The sequence below is a fragment of the Bos grunniens genome, chromosome 13, assembly GCF_055505025.1.
Source record: "Bos grunniens cultivar Pamir isolate PY7600 chromosome 13, Bosgru_T2T1.0, whole genome shotgun sequence".
Classification (NCBI taxonomy): domain Eukaryota; kingdom Metazoa; phylum Chordata; class Mammalia; order Artiodactyla; family Bovidae; genus Bos; species Bos grunniens.
This window is the reverse complement of record NC_141177.1, coordinates 43,090,236-43,101,590: the sequence shown is the minus strand read 5'-3', so window position 1 is coordinate 43,101,590 and position 11,355 is coordinate 43,090,236. Positions and strand designations below refer to the sequence as shown.

The following is an 11,355-nucleotide window of genomic DNA, read 5'->3' as shown; positions in this document are numbered from 1 at the left end:
GGAAGTGAGAGAGAGAAGGAGAATAGTATTAATGAGCAGGCTAAGGAAGACCCTCTAAGAAACCTTGGAGAACACATCTTCAGAGAGGGAAGCTGGGGTATTGATTCACCAGCTCCCAGCCTCCTTTTGTTGAGACTTACCCCAGAGTTGTTGAATCCTTGACACTCACAGTTTGCCGTACAAGTGGGTTGACCAAGCTCATGGGGTGCTGAAGAAGGCCTCTGAGAAGAAAAGCAGGGAGATAAAGATGCCTGAGGTGGGAAGTTCACAGTATACACAGGACCTGTCCAATGCGGCTGCAGGTGAACTCATGGATTGAGGGAACATGGGGTCGGATACCCAGAGTTCCTGCTACAAATGCCTTGAAAACCTATCATGACTTCAGGACCCAGAGAAATGTAATATCTCATGAACCCAACTTTTACTCATTATAGGAAGCAAAATATCACTCTAACGTTGTCACTTCTAAAATTTTATTCCATGAAACAATGCTTCAGAAGTATGCTCTAAGAAGGCCATTATGAATAGTCATTTTTCCTCTTGCAAAGAACAATTTCTTAATCCTGTTCTCCTTAGCCACATGACAAAAAAACCATTGTAACTTCAGCAGATAATACACCCCGAGTCAATATCAGATGTGTCATAAATTAATACCAGCACCAGTACAACATTTCGGTCACCATATCTGTTACAGAAAAATCTAAATGTGTTAACATCATCCAATAACTCTGCCCTCAAGTTTTCCAGGCCATTTAATTATTAAATTCCTCTTTGGAAAGGGATCTCTATTGTAAGCAATTCAGACTTTGGTGGATGGCAGGGTTTTTTCTGAGGTCACCAGAGCTTTTAATCGCTGCCTAAAGTGCATCCCGTGTTGATTAAGATACCCCAGATTAACTAGATTTAGCCCAGGCAATCACACTCCATTCAGTAGGGCTCATCTCTGGTGAGTCGTGGACATTAATGACAGTTGCAAGAGCTCAAATATTATATAATCTCTAATTACATTCTGTGCAATTAGTGGCAGCTCATCAGTGTGAATCACTAATGGCTGATCACCCTGTTCTCTGTGGGAAGGGAGAGATGGACTGCCTCGTTTCCTGATTGTATTAGCATAGACACAGACGCTGTTAATGAACGTGGGTGACGGTGAAGAGGCACCACTTCTGCGCTGTGATGGACAAAGGCACGACGAGGGCTTGATGGCCATCGACACTTCATACTGAACCTCAAAGCTGCATGTTTGTGGTTTGTCACTGTGACTCATTCACTCCCCACCTTCCAAATGGAAAAGACACACAACATTCTGGCCAAACAGCTGATAAAACACTTGCAAACAAAGCCAGCTAAAGAAACACACACACACACACACACACACACACACACTTGCGTGTTTATTTTTCTTTTTTTTTTTAAAGACTCTTTTTACATGGACCACTTTTAAAGGCTTTTATTGAATTTGTCACAACACTGCTTCTGTTTTATGTTCTGGTTTTGTGGCCACCCGCAAGGCATGTGAGATCTTAGTTCCCCTACCATGGATCAAACCTGCACCCCTTGCCTTGAAAGGCAAAGTCTTAAGTCTAAACCACTGGACCTCCAGAGATCCAAGCTCCGAGGATCATTCAGGCATGAAGCCTGTGACACAGTGGGAAGAGCACCTCTGAAATGGTGATGCACTGCTCTGATTTTTTTTAACCCTGTCTATGTCAGGCGTTATTAGCTGCTCGAGCCCCCATAACAAAATAGCACAGCCCGGGTTGCTTCAACAGCAGAGTTTTCTTCTCTCATATTTCTGGAATCTGGAAGTCCAAGATCAGTCTGTCTGTAGGGGTAGTTTTTCTGAAGCCCATCTCCCTTGTTAACAGAAAACACCTTCTCACCGAGTCCTCACACGGCCTTTCCTCTGTGTGCATGCTGGTCTCAGGTCTCTCCTTGTGCCCACATTTATTCGCTTATAAGGACACAGGTCATGCTGGATTAGGGCCCACTTTAGTGACCTCACTGTAACATCATTACCTCTTTAAAGGCCCTGCCTCCATGTACAATCAGATGCTGAGTTGCTGCGGAGTAAGGGTTTCAACACAGGAATGCAGGGGCACACAATTCAGCCAATGAAGCCATTATGTGCATGAACTAAGTCTATGCTAACCCAAGGAATTCTTGCTGGAAGATGGGCACCAGGCTCGGATTGCCTGAACCCTACATTGGAAGGCAAGTCTTAACGACTGGACCTCCAGAGATTCAAACTCTGAGGGTCTGTGGGACATTCAAGCATAAAGCCTGTGACAAAGTAGGAAGGGCACCTCTGAAATGGTGATACACTTCTCTGATTTTTTAACCCTCTCTGTGTTGGCCTTAGGTGAGAGGCTAACCCTTAATGAGAGCTGTCCTGTCCAGAACAGCTGCCCATGGTCATGTGATTGCTCAGTGCTTGAAATAGGGCTAATGTCACTGAGGAACTGAATTCTTCATTTCATTTTAAATCATTTGTCTTCAAACTGAAGTGTAAAACATGTTTTCCTGTGAAATGCAATTTTATAGTTTTGATAGATATCCATTTTACTTTAACTATTTTGGGGGAACACAAGAAAATAGGACTTATTGGTGGTCGTGAGTAAGGAGGCTGGCGCCAAGGCTCTTGTGAGCAAAAGACCAACCATCCGTCCAGGGGAACATTATTAGGGATGTATTTGGCCCCACAGCCATCCAGGGTAAGCTGCTTTTCTGCCACCATATCTTCATTTTTTAATTTAATTTTATTTTATTTTTAAACTTTACATAATTGTATTAGTTTTGCCAAATGCCACCATATCTTCAAATTCATCTGCTTTAAACTTAGTAAATACCCACTCCTTGGAGATGTGGGTTTTCTGGAGGCCAGGCCCCCCTATTGAGGGCTTCAATCACATGCTCTTTGTTCTGCAGCTTGGACATTATGACTTGACCAATGTGGACCCTGGCCACTGTGCCCTGGGGCTTTCCAAAAGCACCACACATATCTGTCTGGAGCTAGACTGGGGGCAGCATGCCAGTCATGAATGTCCACTGGAAAGGGCTGTCTCCAAGGTCCCTTAGGGCAACCCATACAGGCAACAGGCTGAATACATTGTCAAGGAGGTTGCTTTCTGTAGCCATCGCACACCAGGCTCCTACGGGGAAGAGAGCACAGTCGGTTTAATTGCCTGCAAATTACTTAAACTATTAAAAATGGTGTGTCTCAATTATGATGCCCAATCAATAAGGAAAATACACTGACATTCAAAAGTTAGAATGAAAAACATGTACACTATCTCATTAATAATTTTTATGTTGATTATGTTTGAAATGAACATTTTCAATATGTTGGATTAAATGAAATACATGATTAAAATTAATTTACCTGTTTCAGAAACAGGTATAGATACAGAGAACAAACAGATCATTGCCAGAGGGGAAAGGTTGGGAGAACAAAGAAATAGGTGAGGGAGATTAAGAGCTACAAACTTTCAGCTGCAAAATAAATGAATCATGGGGGTGACCTGTCCAGTGTGGGGAATACAGTCAATAAATAGGTAATGTCTTTACATTGACATATTGTAACTAGTTTTACCCTGGTGATCATTTTGAAATTTATCAGTTCAGTTCAGTTCAGTCGCTCAGTCGTGTCTGACTCTTTGTGACCCCATGAATCGCAGCACGCCAGGCCTCCCTGTCCATCACCAACTCCCAGAGTTCACCCAGACTCACGTCCATCGAGTCAGTGATGCCATCCAGCCATCTCATCCTCTGTCGTCCCCTTCTCCTCCTGCCCCTAATCCCTCCCAGCATCAGAGTCTTTTCCAATGAGTCAGCTCTTCGCATGAGGTGGCCAAAGTACTGAAGTTTCAACTTTAGTATCATTCCTTCCAAAGAAATCCCAGGGCTGATCTTCAGAATGGACTGGTGGGATCTCCTTGCAGTCCAAGGGACTCTCAGGAGTCTTCTCCAACACCACAGTTCAAAAGCATCAATTCTTCGGCACTCAGCCTTCTTCACAGTCCAACTCTCACATCCATACATGACCACAGGAAAAATCACAGCCTTGACTAGATGAACCTTTGTTAGCAAAGTAATGTCTCTGCTTTTGAATATGCTATCTAGGTTAGTCATAACTTTCCTTCCAAGGAGTAAGCGTCTTTTAATTTCATGGCTGCAGTCACCATCTGCAGTGATTTTGGAGCCCAGAAAAAATAAAGTCTGACATTGTTTCCACTGTTTCCCCATCTATTTGCCATGAAGTGGTGGGACCGGATGCCATGATCTTCATTTTCTGAATGTTGAGCTTTAAGCCAACTTTTTCACTCTCCATTTTCACTTTCATCAAGAGGCTTTTTAGTTCCTCTTCACTTTCTGCCCTAAGGGTGGTGTCATCTGTATATCTGAGGTTATTGATATTTCTCCCGGCAATCTTGATTCCAGCTTGTGCTTCTTCCAGTTCAGCGTTTCTCATGATGTACTCTGCATATAAATTAAATAAGCACTTGAAATGTATAGAAATATCAAATCCCTGTCTTGTGTAATGGGAACTAACAGCGTTGAAGGTCAACTATACTTCAGAAACAAACAGAATAAGAGATCAGATTTGTGGTCAGTGAAGGTGGGTATAGGGTGGCGAATCAGAAGAAAGGGGTCAAAAGTTACAAATTTCCAGTTATAAGATAAATGAGTTTTAGGGATATAATGTACAATATGACACATATAATTAACACTGCTCTATGCCATATATGAAAGTTGTTCAGAGAATAAAACCTGAGAGTTCTCATCACAAGGAAAAGTATTTTTTTCTATTTCCTTAATTTTCTATGCATGTGAGACAATGGATGTTTATTAAACTCATTGCAATAATAATTTCATGATGTATGTAAGTCTAATCATTATGCTATACACCTTAAACTATTCAGATATATGTATATATGTATGTATTTACATATATGTCAGTTATACTTCAATAAAACTGGAAGAAAAAGTTTAAATTAAAACTTTAAAAATTAATTTTACCTGTTTCTTTTCTACTTTTTATAATGTGGGCACAAGAAAATCTTAAATTATGTGTCTGGTTTGCACTATATTTCTATCAGGCAGGTTAAAATTTTCATCCTCCAAAATCTCATTGCTCACCAAAGACAAGACACTGGGTAAACAAAAAGATTAATTCCTTCTTCCAAAATTATTAAAGTTCCAGGTCCCTTGTGTCTTCTTTTACTAAGATTAAGATAAGCAAAACCAATCATTTCTTCCTGTATAATATATTATTAAATCACCCATTACTAGACATATTTGTAAGTTCTTTCAATAGTATTTTCAACATTAAAATCCTATTAAATCGTACCTACATTTAGGAGTCAGGAATACTTTTCTTCATAATGAAAAGATGCTTCCTTGTGAGGTCGTCCTGCTCTCCTGGCGCCTCTGGCTTTTTCCCAGGACATCTTGACCTCATTTGTCCCCCGATTGCTCTCACTCTTTTTTTCTCTCCTCCTCCCTCAGTTACCTGGAAATTCTTGGATAAGACATCTGATATTCTTTCTTTATTTCTGCCTAACATGAGCTGAAAACTTAGTCTCATTTCTTCATCTGAAGTATGGGAGAGACACACTGCATCTCACAGCATTAAAAGTTAAAGAACTACAAGCTAAAAATTCAAACAAAATAAATGTTTGATAGGAGGTCAACATAACTGGGTTGGTTGTCTCTAACCCATTTTAAGCAACATAATTACCAAATGTCAAAAACAACTAAAAAGTTCTAGGCAGAACTTCTGGACATCTGACTCCATGGTTCAATTTCTTCTTACTCCAATCACTGCATGCCTCACACCCAATAAAAACCGTCTAAAATTTGCTAAATGATCACAGAATCCATCCAATGTCACATCCTCATCCTGAAATACAGGACAAGGGGTAATAAAAGAGATGGGTTTTGCTTTATCTTTTTTTTCTTCTTGGCATCAATCTGCCTTTAGAAATAATGAAATCATTTGTTGGAAGGATGTCCACTTTGAAGATCACTTGCTACCGAACTGTCTTGGTCATTTACATAGATCTCAAAGAGGATTTAAAGAGTTTCTCACCCTTGTTACTCAGATAAAAGGAAGAAGCAGGTGCTGAATTTGGTTTTGTGTGTGTGTGTGGTTTAATATTTGATGAAGCTTCCATTTCATGGACACAAGGGTTGCCATGTGAGTTTTATTTTTCGTCTTTTAATTGAAGTGATGCAGATTGAATCAAAGATAAAAATACATTCAGATACAAAAGGGAGAAAATATTTACACCCAGAAAAGTAACATACAAGTGTCTGGCCTCATGTACCTCAAGAAACATTTTTTCACGTATGTAGGAAAAGCAATGCATAGCATAGTGGCTTAAATTAAAAAGCACAAGGGAAAGAAAAATTGGTAAAGACAATCAGCAGAAAAATACAAAAAATCAACCTACCAAAACTGAGGAGGGGAAAATAGGAAAGGATATACATGAATCAAATCCTCATATGACATAGAAGTTCAGTAGAAAATGTAGGAAGATTAAGAAATCAAGAACTCTGGGAGGCCAAGTTAATTAGTTATGAAGGCAATTACTCAGTTCAGTTCAGTTGCTCAGTCATGTCCGACTCTTTGAGACCCCATGAATTGTAGCATACCAGGCCTCCCTTTCCATCACCAACTCCCAGAGTTCACTCAAACTCAGGTCCATCGAGTCGGTAATGCCATCCAGCCATCTCATCCTCTGTCGTCTCCTTGTCCTCCTGCCCCCAATCCCTCCCAGCATCAGAGTCTTTTCCAATGAGTCAACTCTTTGCATGAGGTGGCCAAAGTATTGGAGTTTCAGCTTTAGCATCAGTCCTTCCAAAGAACACCCAGGGCTGATCTCCTTCAGAATGGACTGGTTGGATCTCCTTGCAGTCTAAGGGACTCTCAAGAGTCTTCTCCAACACCACAGTTCAAAAGCAGACGGCAATTACTAGAAGACAGAAAATTGTTTTAAAATCTTTGACCTATTGGTTATTCAAGAGTATGTTGTTTAGTATCCACATATTTGAGAATTTTACAGTTTTCCTCCTGTTCTTGATCTCTAATTTCATGCCATTGTGATCAGAAAAGATACTCGGTATCTTTTTAATCTTAAACTTGCTGAAACTTCTTTTGTAATCTAACATATAATCTATCCTAGAGAATGTCCCATGTGCACATAAAAGGAATATGGGCAAAACTAACAGTCCATGCTGTAGGATACAAGTGTGTTACCTTTGGGAAGGTATTGATTGAAGGGAACAGCAAGAATACTCTATGAGTGACGTGTACGATATCATGGGCTTCCTAGGTGGCTCAGTGGTAAAGAACTGCCTGCTAATGCAGGAGATGTAGGTTCAGTCCTTGGGTTGGGAAGATCCCCTGGAGAAGGGAATGGCAACCCACTCTAGTATTCTTGTCTGAAGAATTCCATGGACAGAGGAGCCTGTTGGGCTACAGTCCATGGGGTTGCAAAGAGTCCGACACAGCTGAGTGACTAAACCACCACCACCGGCACGTACATCATAGCCTATGTCTCATTCTTCAACTTGCTGTTTTCACTTAAGAAATGTTTGATACATCTCCCCTTCTTTCTTTTTAAAAAAATATGTATTTATTTGGCTGTGTCCCAGTCTTAGGTGGGGCACCCAGGATCTTCAGTCTCTGTTGAGGCACATGGGATCTTTTAGCTGTGGCATATGGGAACTAGTTCCCTGACCAAGGATCAATCCTGGGCCCTCTGCATTGGGAGTGTAGGATCTCAGCTGCTGGACCACCAGGGAGGTCCCTCCCCTTCTTTCTTATCAGTGCAGACATATGAATCTTCTTCCTTATAATCTTCTGCATAGCCATCCATGGCACAGATGGTCTACAGTTCAGTTAGACATTCTTCTTTTGACTGTTCAGTTTCTGTTGTATTTTATGTTTGAAGTCTTTTGGTTTGGGGTTTTCTTGGTATTGTTGTTTGGCTATTACAAATAGTGCTTCAGTGACCATTTTCAGACAGATCTCATTACGCATGTGTGAGTGCTAAGTTACTTCAGCCATGTCCGACTCTTTGCGACCCTGTGGACTTTAGCCTGCCAGGCTCCTCTGCCTACAGGATTCTCCAGGCAAGAACACTGGAGGGGGTTGCTGTGCCCTCCTCCAGGGGACCTTCTTGCCCCAGGTATTGAACCCACATCTCTCATATCTCCTGCTTGGGCAGGCAGGGTCTTTACCACTTAGAGCCACCTGCGGAGCCCAGGTTTGGACAGCAAGGAGATCAAACCAGTCAGTCTTAAGGTCTCTTTATACATTTGTGCAAGTATTTCTCTAGCATGCATTCCAAGAAGAAGGATTCTTATTGCCAGATTGCCCTCCAGAAACACGGTCCCAGTTACCTGCTAGGTAGTTTCTGAAGGTGCCAACACCCTCCTGTTGTAGTATTCAGTTGTACTTCCCCAATCACTAGTAAGGTGAGCATGTTTTCACACCTCATTTCCTAGGTCATCATATCTCACATTTTTGTGCTGGGACAGCACCGTATGTGAACCATTTCATTTTAGTCTCACAACCCATTCATGGTGCGCTAATAAGAAAAGTTCACTATTTCTTCCCAAGTGACAAGATGAGGAAACTGAGACTTAAAGAAGTTCAGTAACTAGCTTGAATTCACATGGCTCCTAAGTGTTTGTGGCAACAAAGTCTTCCTTCAGTCATTACATGATCTCTGTTCACTTCTTCCCAAGTAAGAGGACTCCAGCTATGGAGGGAGCAGTGAAATGTCAGCTTCAAAACTGCACCATCCAACCTTCTTTGTAGGTAGAAATAGCCTGGTGAAAGTTCTTACCAAAGAGCTACAAACGCAAGTCGGGGGTGGAACTGCCTCCGTAAAGCTCCTTGGAAGGACATACTGATCCGGCTCTTTGCCTGGCCCTCTTCCTTTCCTCCTCCTTCAGATGAGAGGGCTGCATCTGTGCAGTCATAATGTGAGCATGAGGCATCCTGGAGAAGGAAATGACATTCTAAAATAGGTGATGTAGGAAGACAAAATGAACCTGGGACATTGATAGCATCACTGAGCCCATTTTCTTCCACCCTAGACTACCCACTTCTGCAGTTCCCGTTCCATGAGCAAAAGATGTCCCATTGCTTTTCTGCAGTTACTGAGACCTTGATGGAGCCAGGATTTGAACCAAAGCCAAACCTATGTTCTTGATCCTCGAACAATGTTGAATCACTCCTTATCCACTCGAAAGGGATGCTCTTGCTGTAGTAGCCACCACCAGTGACCAGAAAAGACTGAAAAAATCTTGCCCTTGTTCTTCTTCCTCGGAGCAATCAGAGTTGCCCATCCTGCTTCCAAGTCACAATTTCAGTCTCATAGCACCAACCGAAGATGTGGCGCTTGTGAGGATAGAAGCAGAAATAGCCTAACACTGCATCACCTTCTTTATTGAGAATACCTACACAGGGGAGCACAGATTTCTAGAAAAGAATGAAGCAAGTGTTTGAAATGGAAAGTTCCAATTCTGGCTTCACTAGTGGATTTGCTATGTGACCTTAGAAAAATCACATCATTTCTCTCTTCCCTTTTCTTACATGTTAATAAAATGGACTTTAGTGCCATAGGCTTGTGTTAAGAGTCCAGTGAAGAAGTACACATAAAAGCTTTTCAAAAAAATGCTTCTCTGGACACAGAAATAACTGTATAAATATTGGATTCCCAGCACATGTGTGCACCAAGCACAGACAGCTTTGCAGTTATCATCATTGCATAGTAGTAACCCCAATTTTCTCCCTCTCTTTTAGCCATTATGCCAAGGGAGACCCCATGAGACACAGACATAATGACAGAATGGGGGTGACATTGTCACAATGAGGGGTGGGTGTGCCTGCATGCATGTGCGCATGTGTGTGTCTGTGTGTGTTGAAGATTTATCCTTTTTCTTGTTTCATACATTTCATGCAAAGGATTGCTGAATATTCATTGATCTATCCCGGATCCACAAGTACGCTATTAGAAATGCATTGCTTATCTATATTTTTGAAATGCTGAAGTAATTCAGTGTTGATCCTTTGCAAGATAGGTTTGCTACCTTTAAACTGAAGTGACAATAACACCCCAGCCGCCTTCAGTTTCTCTTGAGCTGTGCTGATATCCTTGATGCTGCTAACAAACCAGGGACTGCTTGCGAGAATCCTGCATGTCACCATTAAATTGAAAAAGGCCCGAAATCGCGAATTCTCACTTCTGGTGGTGGAGAGAAACGAGAAAAGGGCAAAGCGATGGTTATTCATGAATCACTCAGGCCTGCCATGATAAATACCACTGGCCTTGTTCTCCTCTCCTGCAGGCTCGTAATTTTCTCCTGAAGGTGTTTCACCTGCACAGGAAGAATTGGGCTGCGGTGGCAGGGCTGGGGGGAGGCATGTCTAATAAACACAGTTTTTAAAGCATCTTAAACCACAGAAGTCTGTGTGTAGGTTACGAACCCTTCTTCTCACAAACAGCCACAACTACTCAGGGTCCAGATTATCTCAGCAGACTGGGGACGAGGACGCCAGCACAGTATGTCACGTTTGGTCCAAGCCTCTGTGACAATCTAGTCATGTTAAAAGAAGGTGAAACAAACACTGGACGAAAGAACTTCTTTTAAATACTACATATGAGCAGGTCCAGATTTGAGCTTCTGTGGCAACATTAAGTACACAGAATCACTCTCCAAGCAGAGATTCTGCCTTTCAGGTGGGAAATGTTCATGTCATTTCCGCATAAAAGGCTAGCATAGTATGTTATTTGGAAAGAAATACATCAGAGCAGAAATAACCAGGAAAAGTGTGGTTTCTGAGTGTTTTATGGCAGACTTCCGAGCATCCTTTCATTGTTTGAACAGGGAGGTGCCGTTTCGCCAGCGTTGACAGGCGATGTGATGTGACATGTTGGCAAACAATTTGACTGTTTTCCTCTCTCTCCTTATGAATGATATTTATAGACTAAGGCTTGCATTTGGTTCCGCTTTCCGACACAGTTATCTTCCTGGGCGTGGATTAAATGTAGATCTGGGTGTTGAAAGACATTTACATAAGTGCTATTTGTGAACCGGGGAGGCCAGCTCTTCTATTATCGCCAGAACATTTAAATCTTAATGACTGGCATTGTTGTCTAAAAGACGGTGTTTTTCCTGCTGAGAAACTGCATTAGATTCAAGAAACGGAGCTCATTTCCATTCGCTCAGCAGTCTCTCTAGAAATGACATGCAGTGCTTGAAACTGTTTATTTCCAAATTCAGGCCTCCCTCGCATCACTCATCAGCTTCAATTACCAGTTTTCCGGAGCTGAGCCG

At 41.8% G+C, this 11,355-nt stretch overlaps 1 non-coding gene across 1 annotated transcript; it reads right to left on the bottom strand.

Moving 5' to 3' along the window:
- Positions 1–3,056: 3,056 nt before the first annotated feature.
- On the bottom strand, positions 3,057–3,191 carry LOC147360869 (small nucleolar RNA SNORA70). Its single transcript, XR_015140122.1, has one exon. It is a non-coding gene; the product is annotated as a small nucleolar RNA SNORA70 (small nucleolar RNA).
- Between the last annotated feature and the right edge of the window lie 8,164 nt (positions 3,192–11,355).